This window comes from Bufo gargarizans, chromosome 6 (genome assembly GCF_014858855.1).
Source record: "Bufo gargarizans isolate SCDJY-AF-19 chromosome 6, ASM1485885v1, whole genome shotgun sequence".
Lineage (NCBI taxonomy): Eukaryota > Metazoa > Chordata > Amphibia > Anura > Bufonidae > Bufo > Bufo gargarizans.
In genome coordinates, this window is record NC_058085.1 from 115,105,014 (window position 1) to 115,119,380 (window position 14,367).

Here is a 14,367-nt window from a genome sequence, read left to right on the forward strand (position 1 = left end):
GGCCTAGCACACAGGCAGAGGAGAGAGGTCCCGTAACAGACAATCTGGCTTCATGTCAGCAGAGAATCAGTCTTCATATCATAGCAGAGAATCAGGCTTCACGTCAGCCACCAATGCAACAGTCCATTGTCAGATATTTAGGCCCAGCACCCAGGCAGAGGAGAGAGGTCCCGTAACAGAGGATCTGGCTTCATGTCAGCAGAGAATCAGTCTTCATGTCATAGCAGAGAATCAGGCTTCACGTCACCCACCACTGTAAGAGTCCATTTTCATAAATTTAGGCCCAGCACCCAGGCAGAGGAGAGAGGTCCCGTAACAGACGATCTGGCTTCATGTCAGCAGAGAATCAGTCTGCATGTCATAGCAGAGAATGAGGCTTCACGTCACCCACCACTGCAACAGTCCATTTTCATAAATTTAGGCCCAGCACCCAGGCAGAGGAGAGAGGTCCCGTAACAGAGGATCTGGCTTCATGTCACCAGAGAATCAGTCTGCATGTCATAGCAGAGAATCAGGCTTCACGTCACCCACCACTGCAACAGTCCATTTTCATAAATTTAGGCCCAGCACCCAGGCAGAGGAGAGAGGTCCCGTAACAGAGGATCTGGCTTCATGTCACCAGAGAATCAGTCTGCATGTCATAGCAGAGAATCAGGCTTCACGTCAGCCACCACTGCAACAATCCATTGGCATATATTTAGGCCTAGCACACAGGCAGAGGAGAGAGGTCCCGTAACAGACAATCTGGCTTCATGTCAGCAGAGAATCAGTCTTCATATCATAGCAGAGAATCAGGCTTCACGTCAGCCACCAATGCAACAGTCCATTGTCAGATATTTAGGCCCAGCACCCAGGCAGAGGAGAGAGGTCCCGTAACAGAGGATCTGGCTTCATGTCAGCAGAGAATCAGTCTTCATGTCATAGCAGAGAATCAGGCTTCACGTCACCCACCACTGTAAGAGTCCATTTTCATAAATTTAGGCCCAGCACCCAGGCAGAGGAGAGAGGTCCCGTAACAGACAATCTGGCTTCATGTCAGCAGAGAATTAGTCTGCATGTCATAGCAGAGAATCAGGCTTCACGTCAGCCACCACTGCAACAGTCCATTGTCATAAATTCAGGCCCAGCACCCAGGCAGAGGAGAGAGGTCCCGTAACAGACAATCTGGCTTCATGTCAGCAGAGAATCAGTCTGCATGTCATAGCAGAGAATGAGGCTTCACGTCACCCACCACTGCAACAGTCCATTTTCATAAATTTAGGCCCAGCACCCAGGCAGAGGAGAGAGGTCCCGTAACAGAGGATCTGGCTTCATGTCAGCAGAGAATCAGTCTGCATGTCATAGCAGAGAATCAGGCTTCACGTCAGCCACCACTGCAACAGTCCATTGTCATAAATTTAGGCCCAGCACCCAGGCAGAGGAGAGAGGTCCCGTAACAGACAATCTGGCTTCATGTCAGCAGAGAATTAGTCTGCATGTCATAGCAGAGAATCAGGCTTCACGTCAGCCACCACTGCAACAATCCATTGGCATATATTTAGGCCTAGCACACAGGCAGAGGAGAGAGGTCCCGTAACAGACAATCTGGCTTCATGTCAGCAGAGAATCAGTCTTCATATCATAGCAGAGAATCAGGCTTCACGTCAGCCACCAATGCAACAGTCCATTGTCAGATATTTAGGCCCAGCACCCAGGCAGAGGAGAGAGGTCCCGTAACAGACAATCTGGCTTCATGTCAGCAGAGAATCAGTCTGCATGTCATAGCAGAGAATGAGGCTTCACGTCACCCACCACTGCAACAGTCCATTTTCATAAATTTAGGCCCAGCACCCAGGCAGAGGAGAGAGGTCCCGCAACAGAGGATCTGGCTTCATGTCAGCAGAGAATCAGTCTGCATGTCATAGCAGAGAATCAGGCTTCACGTCAGCCACCACTGCAACAGTCCATTGTCATAAATTCAGGCCCAGCACCCAGGCAGAGGAGAGAGGTCCCGTAACAGACAATCTGGCTTCATGTCACCAGAGAATCAGTCTGCATGTCATAGCAGAGAATGAGGCTTCACGTCAGCCACCACTGCAACAATCCATTGGCATATATTTAGGCCTAGCACACAGGCAGAGGAGAGGTTCATTCAACTTTGGGTAGCCTTGCAATATAATGGTAAAATGAAAATAAAAATAGGATTGAATGAGGAAGTGCCCTGGAGTCCAATAATATATGGTTATGGGGAGGTAGTTAATGTCTAATCTGGACAAGGGACGGACAGGTCCTGTGGGATCCATGCCTGGTTCATTTTTATGAACGTCAGCTTGTCCACATTGGCTGTAGACAGGCGGCTGCGTTTGTCTGTAATGACGCCCCCTGCCGTGCTGAATACACGTTCAGACAAAACGCTGGCTGCCGGGCAGGCCAGCACCTCCAAGGCATAAAAGGCTAGCTCTGGCCACGTGGACAATTTAGAGACCCAGAAGTTGAATGGGGCCGAACCATCAGTCAGTACGTGGAGGGGTGTGCACACGTACTGTTCCACCATGTTAGTGAAATGTTGCCTCCTGCTAACACGTTGCGTATCAGGTGGTGGTGCAGTTAGCTGTGGCGTGTTGACAAAAGTTTTCCACATCTCTGCCATGCTAACCCTGCCCTCAGAGGAGCTGGCCGTGACACAGCTGCCTTGGCGACCTCTTGCTCCTCCTCTGCCTTGGCCTTGGGCTTCCACTTGTTCCCCTGTGACATTTGGGAATGCTCTCAGTAGCGCGTCTACCAACGTGCGCTTGTACTCGCGCATCTTCCTATCACGCTCCAGTGCAGGAAGTAAGGTGGGCACATTGTCTTTGTAGCGTGGATCCAGCAGGGTGGCAACCCAGTAGTCCGCACAGGTTAAAATGTGGGCAACTCTGCTGTCGTTGCGCAGGCACTGCAGCATGTAGTCGCTCATGTGTGCCAGGCTGCCCAGGGGTAAGGACAAGCTGTCCTCTGTGGGAGGCGTATCGTCATCGTCCTGCCTTTCCCCCCAGCCACGCACCAGTGATGGACCCGAGCTGCGTTGGGTGCCACCCCGCTGTGACCATGCTTCATCCTCATCCTCCTCCACCTCCTCCTCATCCTCGTCCTCCTCGTCCTCCAGTAGTGGGCCCTGGCTGGCCACATTTGTACCTGGCCTCTGCTGTTGCCAAAAACCTCCCTCTGAGTCACTTCGAAGAGACTGGCCTGAAAGTGCTAAAAATGACCCCTCTTCCTCCTCCTCCTCCTCCTCCTCCTGGGCCACCTCCTCTTCCATCATCGCCCTAAGTGTTTTCTCAAGGAGACATAGAAGTGGTATTGTAACGCTGATAACGGTGTCATCGCCACTGGCCATGTTGGTGGAGTACTCGAAACAGCGCAACAGGGCACACAGGTCTCGCATGGAGGCCCAGTCATTGGTGGTGAAGTGGTGCTGTTCTGTAGTGCGACTGACCCGTGCGTGCTGCAGCTGAAACTCCACTATGGCCTGCTGCTGCTCGCACAGTCTGTCCAGCATGTGCAAGGTGGAGTTCCACCTGGTGGGCACGTCGCATATGAGGCGGTGAGCGGGAAGGCCGAAGTTACGCTGTAGCGCAGACAGGCGAGCAGCGGCAGGATGTGAACGCCGGAAGCGCGAACAGACGGCCCGCACTTTATGCAGCAGCTCTGACATGTCGGGGTAGTTGTGAATGAACTTCTGCACCACCAAATTCAGCACATGCGCCAAGCAAGGGATGTGCGTCAAATTGGCTAGTCCCAGAGCTGCAACGAGATTTCGCCCATTATCACACACCACCAGGCCGGGCTTGAGGCTCACCGGCAGCAACCACTCGTCGGTCTGTTGTTCAATACCCCGCCACAACTCCTGTGCGGTGTGGGGCCTGTCCCCCAAACATATGAGTTTCAGAATGGCCTGCTGACGTTTACCCCGGGCTGTGCTGAAGTTGGTGGTGAAGGTGTGTGGCTGACTGGATGAGCAGGTGGAAGAAGAGGAGGAGGAAGCCGAGAAGGAGGAGGTGGCAACAGGAGGCAAAGAATGTTGCCCTGCGATCCTTGGCGGCGGAAGGACGTGCGCCAAACAGCTCTCCGCCTGGGGCCCAGCTGCCACTACATTTACCCAGTGTGCAGTTAGGGAGATATAGCGTCCCTGGCCGTGCTTACTGGTCCACGTATCTGTGGTTAGGTGGACCTTGCTACAGATGGCGTTGCGCAGTGCACACTTGATTTTATCGGATACTTGGTTGTGCAGGGAAGGCACGGCTCTCTTGGAGAAGTAGTGCCGGCTGGGAACAACATACTGTGGGACAGCAAGCGACATGAGCTGTTTGAAGCTGTCTGTGTCCACCAGCCTAAATGACAGCATTTCATAGGCCAGTAGTTTAGAAATGCTGGCATTCAGGGCCAGGGATCGAGGGTGGCTAGGTGGGAATTTACGCTTTCTATCAAATGTTTGTGAGATGGAGAGCTGAACGCTGGCGTGTGACATGGTTGAGACGCTTGGTGACGGAGGTGGTGGTGGTGGTGTTGGTGGTACATCCCCTGTTTGCTGGGCGGCAGGTGCCAACGTTCCTCCAGAGGCGGAGGAAGAGGCCGAGGCGGCAGCAGCAGAATAGGCCGAGGCGGCAGCAGCAGAAGAGGTAGCAGGGGGAGCCTGAGTGACTTCCTTGGTTTTAAGGTGTTTACTCCACTGCAGTTCATGCTTTGCATGCAGGTGCCTGGTCATGCAGGTTGTGCTCAGGTTCAGAACGTTAATGCCTCGCTTCAGGCTCTGATGGCACAGCGTGCAAACCACTCGGGTCTTGTCGTCAGCACATTGTTTGAAGAAGTGCCATGCCAGGGAACTCCTTGAAGCTGCCTTTGGGGTGCTCGGTCCCAGATGGCGGCGGTCAGTAGCAGGCGGAGTCTCTTGGCGGCGGGTGTTCTGCTTTTGCCCACTGCTCCCTCTTTTGCTACGCTGTTGGCTCGGTCTCACCACTGCCTCTTCCTCCGAACTGTGAAAGTCAGTGGCACGACCTTCATTCCATGTGGGGTCTAGGACCTCATCGTCCCCTGCATCGTCTTCCACCCAGTCTTGATCCCTGACCTCCTGTTCAGTCTGCACACTGCAGAAAGACGCAGCAGTTGGCACCTGTGTTTCGTCATCATCAGAGACATGCTGAGGTGGTATTCCCATGTCCTCATCATCAGGAAACATAAGTGGTTGTGCGTCAGTGCATTCTATGTCTTTCACCGCTGGGGAAGGGCTAGGTGGATGCCCTTGGGAAACCCTGCCAGCGGAGTCTTCAAACAGCATAAGAGACTGCTGCATAACTTGAGGCTGAGACAGTTTCCCTGGTATGCATGGGGGTGATGTGACAGACTGATGGGGTTGGTTTTCAGGCGCCATCTGTGCGCTTTCTGCAGAAGACTGGGTGGGAGATAATGTGAACGTGCTGGATCCACTGTCGGCCACCCAATTGACTAATGCCTGTACCTGCTCAGGCCTTACCATCCTTAGAACGGCATTGGGCCCCACCATATATCGCTGTAAATTCTGGCGGCTACTGGGACCTGAGGTAGTTGGTACACTAGGACGTGTGGATGTGGCAGAACGGCCACGTCCTCTCCCAGCACCAGAGGGTCCACTAACACCACCACGACCATGTCCACGTCCGCGTCCCTTACTAGATGTTTTTCTCATTGTTATGGTTCACCACAACAACAAATATATTATTTGGCCCAATGTATTGTATTCAAATTCAGCGGGATATAAATTTGAGGCCTAGTATTTAGGCGCTGGGTGACCGGTATGGATTTAGTGACAGAATTAGACTTGGAAATGCACAGAAGCGTGTGTGTGAAGTTATTCTGAATGACCCTATGTGCACCTTGAATATTATATACCCTTTTTGGGATAGATTTCAAATAGCTCTGATATAGCAGGAACCACTAAATTATGAAATTGCTAAATTGGGAATTGTATTTCAACCCAGAACAAAAAATGTGCTTTGACGGACACTAAATATCTTGCCCAGCAACAACAGTACAGCGGTAACGAGAGATTTAGCAGGATATAAATTTGAGGCCTAGTATTTAGGCGCTGGGTGACAGGTATGGGTTTAGTGACAGAATTAGACTTGGAAATACACAGTAGCGGGTGTGTGTGAAGTTATTCTGAATGACCCAATGTGCACCTTGAATATTATATACCCTTTTAGGGATAGATTTCAAATAGCTCTGATATAGCAGAAACCACTAAATTATGAAATTGCTAAATTGGGAATTGTATTTCAACCCAGAACAAAAAATGTGCTTTGACGGACACTAAATATCTTGCCCAGCAACAACAGTACAGCGGTAACGAGAGATTTAGCAGGATATAAATTTGAGGCCTAGTATTTAGGCGCTGGGTGACAGGTATGGGTTTAGTGACAGAATTAGACTTGGAAATACACAGTAGCGGGTGTGTGTGAAGTTATTCTGAATGACCCAATGTGCACCTTGAATATTATATACCCTTTTAGGGATAGATTTCAAATAGCTCTGATATAGCAGAAACCACTAAATTATGAAATTGCTAAATTGGGAATTGTACTTCAACCCAGAACAAAAAATGTGCTTTGACGGACACTAAATAACTTTCCCAGCTACAACAGGACAGCGGTAACGAGAGATTTAGCGGGATATAAATTTGAGGCCTAGTATTTAGGCGCTGGGTGACAGGTATGGGTTTAGTGACAGAATTAGACTTGGAAATACACAGTAGCGGGTGTGTGTGAAGTTATTCTGAATGACCCTATGTGCACCTTCAATATGATCTACCCTTTTAGGGATAGATTTCAAATAGCTCTGATATAGCAGAAACCACTAAATTATGAAATTGCTAAATTGGGAATTGTATTTCAACCCAGAACAAAAAATGTGCTTTGACGGACACTAAATAACTTTCCCAGCTACAACAGGACAGCGGTAACGAGAGATTTAGCAGGATATAAATTTGAGGCCTAGTATTTAGGCGCTGGGTGACAGGTATGGGTTTAGTGACAGAATTAGACTTGAAAATACACAGTAGCGGGTGTGTGTGAAGTTATTCTGAATGACCCAATGTGCACCTTGAATATTATATACCCTTTTAGGGATAGATTTCAAATAGCTCTGATATAGCAGAAACCACTAAATTATGAAATTGCTAAATTGGGAATTGTACTTCAACCCAGAACAAAAAATGTGCTTTGACGGACACTAAATAACTTTCCCAGCTACAACAGGACAGCGGTAACGAGAGATTTAGCAGGATATAAATTTGAGGCCTAGTATTTAGGCGCTGGGTGACAGGTATGGGTTTAGTGACAGAATTAGACTTGAAAATACACAGTAGCGGGTGTGTGTGAAGTTATTCTGAATGACCCAATGTGCACCTTGAATATTATATACCCTTTTAGGGATAGATTTCAAATAGCTCTGATATAGCAGAAACCACTAAATTATGAAATTGCTAAATTGGGAATTGTACTTCAACCCAGAACAAAAAATGTGCTTTGACGGACACTAAATAACTTTCCCAGCTACAACAGGACAGCGGTAACGAGAGATTTAGCGGGATATAAATTTGAGGCCTAGTATTTAGGCGCTGGGTGACCGGTATGGATTTAGTGACAGAATTAGACTGGGATATGGCCAAAAAATAACCACACTATTGCTGGTTAAATGCACTTGGTGACGGGCGCAGCTTGCCCCTGATGTAGTATATGGCCAAAAAATGAACAGACTATTGCTGGTTAAATGCACTTGGTGTCACAGCTTGACCAACCACACTACTGAGGGTTAAATGCACTTGGTGACGGGCGCAGCTTGCCCCTGATGTAGTATATGGCCAAAAAATAAACAGACTATTGCTGGTTAAATGCACTTGGTGTGACAGCTTCACCCTGATGTAGGCTTTAGCCAGAAAACAACCACACCATTGAGGGTTAAATGCACTTGGTGACAGGCGCAGCTTGCCCCTGATTTTGTATATGGCCAAAAAATGAACAGACTATTGCTGGTTAAATGCACTTGGTGTGACAGCTTCACCCTGATGTAGGCTTTAGCCAAAAAACAACCACACCATTGAGGGTTAAATGCACTTGGTGACAGGCGCAGCTTGCCCCTGATATTGTATATGGCCAAAAAATGAACAGACTATTGCTGGTTAAATGCACTTGGTGTGACAGCTTCACCCTGATGTAGGCTTTAGCCAAAAAACAACCACACCATTGAGGGTTAAATGCACTTGGTGACAGGCGCAGCTTGCCCCTGATTTTGTATATGGCCAAAAAATGAACAGACTATTGCTGGTTAAATGCACTTGGTGTGACAGCTTCACCCTGATGTAGGCTTTAGCCAAAAAACAACCACACCATTGAGGGTTAAATGCACTTGGTGACAGGCGCAGCTTGCCCCTGATTTTGTATATGGCCAAAAAATGAACAGACTATTGCTGGTTAAATGCACTTGGTGTGACAGCTTCACCCTGATGTAGGCTTTAGCCAAAAAACAACCACACCATTGAGGGTTAAATGCACTTGGTCGCAGCTTGTGCTGGCGCACCACAAGACACAAAATGGCCGCCGATCACCCCAGAAAAATGTGACTGACAAACGGTCTGGGCAGCCTAAAAACAGTGAGCAATTGAGGATCAGCAGCTCAATGATCCACAGCTGCAGATCGATCAGTTAATCAAGTCCTTTGGAGGAGTTAATCTGCCTAATCTCGCCCTACTGTCGCAGCCGCAACCTCTCCCTACGCTAATCAGAGCAGAGTGACGGGCGGCGCTATGTGACTCCAGCTTAAATAGAGGCTGGGTCACATGGTGCTCTGGCCAATCACAGCCATGCCAATAGTAGGCATGGCTGTGATGGCCTCTTGGGGCAAGTAGTATGACGCTTGTTGATTGGCTGCTTTGCAGCCTTTCAAAAAGCGCCAAGAAAGCGTCACAAAAGCGCCAAGAAAGCGACGAACACCGAACCCGAACCCGGACTTTTACGAAAATGTCCGGGTTCGGGTCCGTGTCACGGACACCCCAAAATTCGGTACGAACCCGAACTATACAGTTCGAGTTCGCTCATCCCTATTAGAGACTGAATAGGTAAAAAAAAAAAATCATCTTGTATGAGGGCTTTTTCCCCTGAAGCAAAACATTTTTTTCCCTTAAAGGGGTTCTTGGCGAGCAGGAATATAGAAGGGAGACGGCATGCACACGCCATCCCTTCATACAGTTGATCGGTGGCCTATCCTGAGGATAGGTCATCAATATTAAAAGCCCAGAGAACCCCTTTAGGCTACTTTCACACTAGCGTTGGTGTGTCCGCTTGTGAGCTCCTAATGCATTCTGAGTGGATGCGGATCCACTCAGAATGCATCAGTCTGGCAGCGTTCAGTCTCCGCTCAGCAGGCGGACACCTGAACGCTGCTTGCAGCGTTCGGGTGTCCGCCTGGCCGTGCGGAGGCAATCGGATCCGTCCAGACTTACAATGTAAGTCAATGGGGACGGATCCGTTTGAAGATGACACACTATGGCTCAATCTTCAAACGGATCCGTCCCCCATTGACTTTCAATGTAAAGTCTGGACGGATCCGTTCAGGCTACTTTCACACTTAGAAATTTTTTAACAATATAGTGCAGACGGATCCGTTCTGAACGGAGCCACCGTCTGCATTATATGAGCGGATCAGTCTCAGACGGATCTGCTCTGAACGCAAGTGTGAAAGTAGCCTAAAAGGGCATCTGCCAGCAGGATCCACCCTATCATACCAGCTATAATGCCTGGTAGGGCTGATCAAGCTGATTAAAACCATTCCTGTCTTACTGCGATGCATTGCAGCATTTAGCTGAAATCAGTGTTTTAAAGAATATGCAAATTAAGGTCACATGCACTGCAGGCAGGCCCTAGCCACTTGGTGCACCTTAGCTCCTCAGTAAAGACACACCCCTTCCTATTTGACAGGGACAGGCATCTGATTTATCCCACCTGGTCCTGTAATCCCACACCTGCGCGCTGTTCAGTTCATTGTCTGGACCCACTGCAAAGTAGACTACTGCGCATGCACTGTAGATAAAGTAAACCACGTCAGTGCAGGATTCCAGAGACAGGCGAGGAGACAAGTCAAATGCATAGCCCTCTCAATCAAGAGGAGTGTCTTCTGAGGCAGAGAGGAGGTGCTAGGTACAGTCTTGACTTAAGTCCTAATTTGCATATTGTTTGACACTGAATTCTTCTAAATACTTTAACGCAGTGGGGGGGGGAAAGATTAAAAATAAATAAAAATCTGATTCCTCGTGGTTGATACTTTTTAATGGCCACCGAAAAGATGATGCCAAAATTGCAAGCTCTCAAGGCTATTTGGGCCTCTTCCTCAGGCATTTTTTAAGACAGTATCTGAAGATTTACATATTTATACACCAAAGTACATAGGAATAGTGAGGTAGATGAGACAAGTGATGTTAAGCAGATCACTGACTAAAGGAGTAAACAGTTGTAGCAATTATCAATAATGATCATGAGCGCAAAAGTTTTCTACAGATATCCAGTCCATTAATGCAATGAACCCAAGAGGTCTGAGGGGCACATTTCTTAAAGGAAATGTGTCACCAAAAATTTTTTCTGCCAGTTGAAACCAGATAGTAACACATATCCTTTTTTACAATTTTCTGATTGTAGATGTTTTTATTTATTCTATTTCCTGAACATGATTATGGGGGTGGCCATCTTGCCTGAGCTGTTCTTAACAGCATTTAGAGAGCATTAAAAGGAATCAAAGACTGAGGAATCTCAATATTTTTTTGTATCTTCTATTTATTGGCTAACATGATACAAATATATTTTTTACTTTAACAAAATATGGGAAGAAAGGGATGGTTTTAATTACTGTAGTTAGGCCAGACCTAGCAGGCATTATGCCTGGTTTGAGAGGGCTCAGCCCGCCGACAGATGCCCTTTAACTGGGTTGTCCAGGATTTGAAAACACAGATGCTTTCTTTAAAAAATAGCGGCACCTCTGTCTGTGGGCTGTGTGTGGTACTGTAGCTCAGATCCAATGAAGTGAATAACTAACTATTTAGACTCCATATATCCTCAGCTGGGTAACCCTGGTATGTCTGCATTCAGCATTACTGCTCCACCCAGGTATAACTACACTAAACAAAAATATACACGCAACACTTTCGGTTTTGCTCCCATTTTGCATGAGCTGAACTGGAAGATCTGAAACATTTTCTACATACACAAAAGACCCATTACTCTCCAATATTGCTCACAAATCTGTCTAAATCTGTGTTAGTGAGCACTTCTCCTTTGCGGAGATAATCCATCCCACCTCACAGGTGTGGCATATCACAGTGCTGATTAGACAGCATGAATATTGCACAGGTGTGCCTTAGACTGCCCACAATAAAAGACCACTCTGAAATGTGCAGTTTGATCACACAGCACAATGCCACAGATGTCGCAACGTTTGAGGAAGTGTGCAATTGGCATGCTGACTGCAGGAATGTCTACCAGAGCTAATGCCCATGCAATGAATGTTCATTTCTCAACCATAAGCAGTCTCCAAAGGCGTTTCAGTGAATTTGGCAGTACATCCAACCGTAGTCCAGGACCTCCACAGCCAGCATGTTCACCTCCATGATCGTCTGAGACCAGCCACCCTGACAGTTGCAGCAACAATCGGTTTGCATAACCAAAGAATTTCTGCACAAACTGTCAGAAACCGTCACAGGGAAGCTCATCTGCATGCTCGTCGTCCTCATCTGGTCTAGACCTGACTGCAGTTCGTCGTCGTAACAGACTTGAGTGGGCAAATGCTTACAATCAATGGCATCTGGCACGTAGGAGAGGCGTTATGTTCACAGATGAGTCCCGGTTTTCACTGTTCAGGGCAGATGGCAGACAGCATGTGTGGCGTCGTGTGGGTGATCGGTTTGGTGACGTCAACGTTGTGGATCGAGTGGCCCATGGTGGCGGTGGGGTTATGGTAAGGGCAGGAGTATGTTATGCACAATGAACAGAGGTGCATTTTATTGATGGCATTTTGAATGCACAGAGATACCGTGACGAGATCCTCATGCCCATTGTTGTGCCATTCATCCACGGCCATCACCTCATGTTGCAGCATGATAATGCACGGCCCCATATTGCAAGGATCTGTACAGAATTCCTGGAAGCTGAAAACATTCCAGTTCTTGCATGGCCAGCATACTCACCGGACATGTCACCCATTGAACATGTTGGGATGCTCTGGATCGGCGTAAACGTCAGCGTGTTCCAGTTCCTGACGATATTCTGCAACTTCGCACAGCTATTGAAGAGGAGTGGACCAACATTCCACAGGGCACAATCAACAAACTGATCAATTCTATGCGACGGAGATGTGTGGCACTGCGTGAGGCAAATGGTGGCCACACCAGATACTGACAGATTTGTGAACAATATTTGAGAGTAATGGGTCTTTTGTGTATGTAGAAAATGTTTCAGATCTTTGAGTTTAGCTCATGCAAAATGGGAGCAAAACCAAAAGTGTTGCGTTTATATTTTTGTTCAGGGTATGTAGACTCCATATATCCTCCTTTGAATAACCCTGGTATGTCTGCATTCAGCATTACTGCTCCACCCAGCTTTCCCCAGGTATAACTATGTAGACTCCATATACCCTCCTCTGAATAACCCTGGTACGTCTGTATTCAGCATTTCTATTTTCCTGCTAGGTTTATAACCTACTTGTATACAATTACTATTTCAGCCTGTTTATGGCTTTCTTTTGATTATTCCCCAATTATGGTAGATATAGCTCCCTCCCCTCTCGTTCACATCTGATTGAACTCTTAAAGGCACCTTTACATTGCACAACTGAGCAGACTATTATCGGGAAGAAAGCGTTCCTTCCTGGCAATCGCCTGCTCGTCAGTACCTGAACAATCATCTGGCAATCAAATCTTTTATGCAGTCACAAAAATCATTATTTACCTGTGGCAGGTCATGCCATCCAATCACTTTCTTCTGCCGGCAAATAGTGATTTTGCATGGGGATGAGCTATGGCATTAGTGTTGAGTTTTGGAGTACCGCACTCCGTTTTGGTTCACTGGTGCCTGCAAGGACTTGTTCAGTCGCACTCCAATAATAGAAAGATTGCAGCACACAGTTTTTCTTATTGCTTATTAAATTTTAATTTTTTGCCATCATATGATCAAGTTCCAGTGCCAATTTTTGCAGCTTAATCTATAGAAGAAAATGACCAGACGTTTAGGCACTGGAACTTGATCATATGATGACAAAAAAATAAAATTTAATGAGCTATGGCATTAGTGATTGCTCCTCTCAATACTGTAGAGGAGTTTGCTACATGTAATAGCAGCGGTCTCCTTCACTGACGAGCAGGCGATTGTCAGCCGCATCTGCCAGTGTAATACAGCCCTTACTCCCACCTACTAATACTTTCTCTGCTTCTCCTTATTGCTGGATATATGTCTCCAAATCCTGGCCCTAAGCAAATACCCACTATCATATCTTCCTCTAACTATTTCCCTGGCCCCTGTTTCCCCTGTCCCTCTTGTAGGAGCACTATATAATAATCACTCTGTCTGCAATAAACTATCCTACATTCATGACCTTTTCATCTCTCATAAAAAATGTCTTTCCTGGGTATAACAGAAACATGGCTGACAACCTCTGACACTATCTCCCCTGCTGCACGTCCCTGCAGATAACATGGTGGAGGAGGTGGACTTCTCCTTTCTGACATCTGCTCTTTTAGTCCAACTCCACTTCTACCCTCCATTCATTTGTAGTACACTCGGTCTGCGTCTACTATTCCTCCGACCTACAGTCATCTACTACCCTCCAGGCCCGGCCACCATGTTTTTTGGACCACTTTAATACCTGGGTCCTACACATCTCTCAACTAGACTACTGTAACATCCTCTGTGGCTTCCCATCTAGAACCCTTAGACCCCTCCAATCTATCCTTAACTTGGCTGCCGGACTAATCCAACCCCCGAGTTACAACTCTGTGTCTTCTCTCTGTCAATCCCTTCACTGGACCCTCATTGCCCAAAGAATCCAGTATAAAACACTAACTATGACATAAAAGGCCGTCCACAACAGGTGCCCTCCATACATCTGTGACCTGATCTCCCAGTACCTTCTCACATGTAAAGAGAAGGTCCCAGGCTATGAGCTGTGCGCTGCGATTGGCCAGCGCTGCAGCAAGGGACAACCCTAATACAAAAACTCTGCCCAGTACAACAGAGGGAGCTACAGACACCGGAGCCTATACCAGGCGAACGGAGCGGCGCCCAGACATACTAGTGCTCTGCCCACTGATATAGTTAGTTTTTAGTTTTTAAACTAGTG

General features: G+C 47.5%; 1 protein-coding gene across 3 annotated transcripts in view; it reads right to left on the reverse strand.

Annotated features, from left to right (window-relative positions):
• SNX11 (sorting nexin 11) overlaps window positions 1-14,367 on the reverse strand; it is a 77,762-nt gene that overhangs the window by 52,197 nt on the left and 11,198 nt on the right. The gene's annotated exons all lie outside the window — the stretch shown is intronic.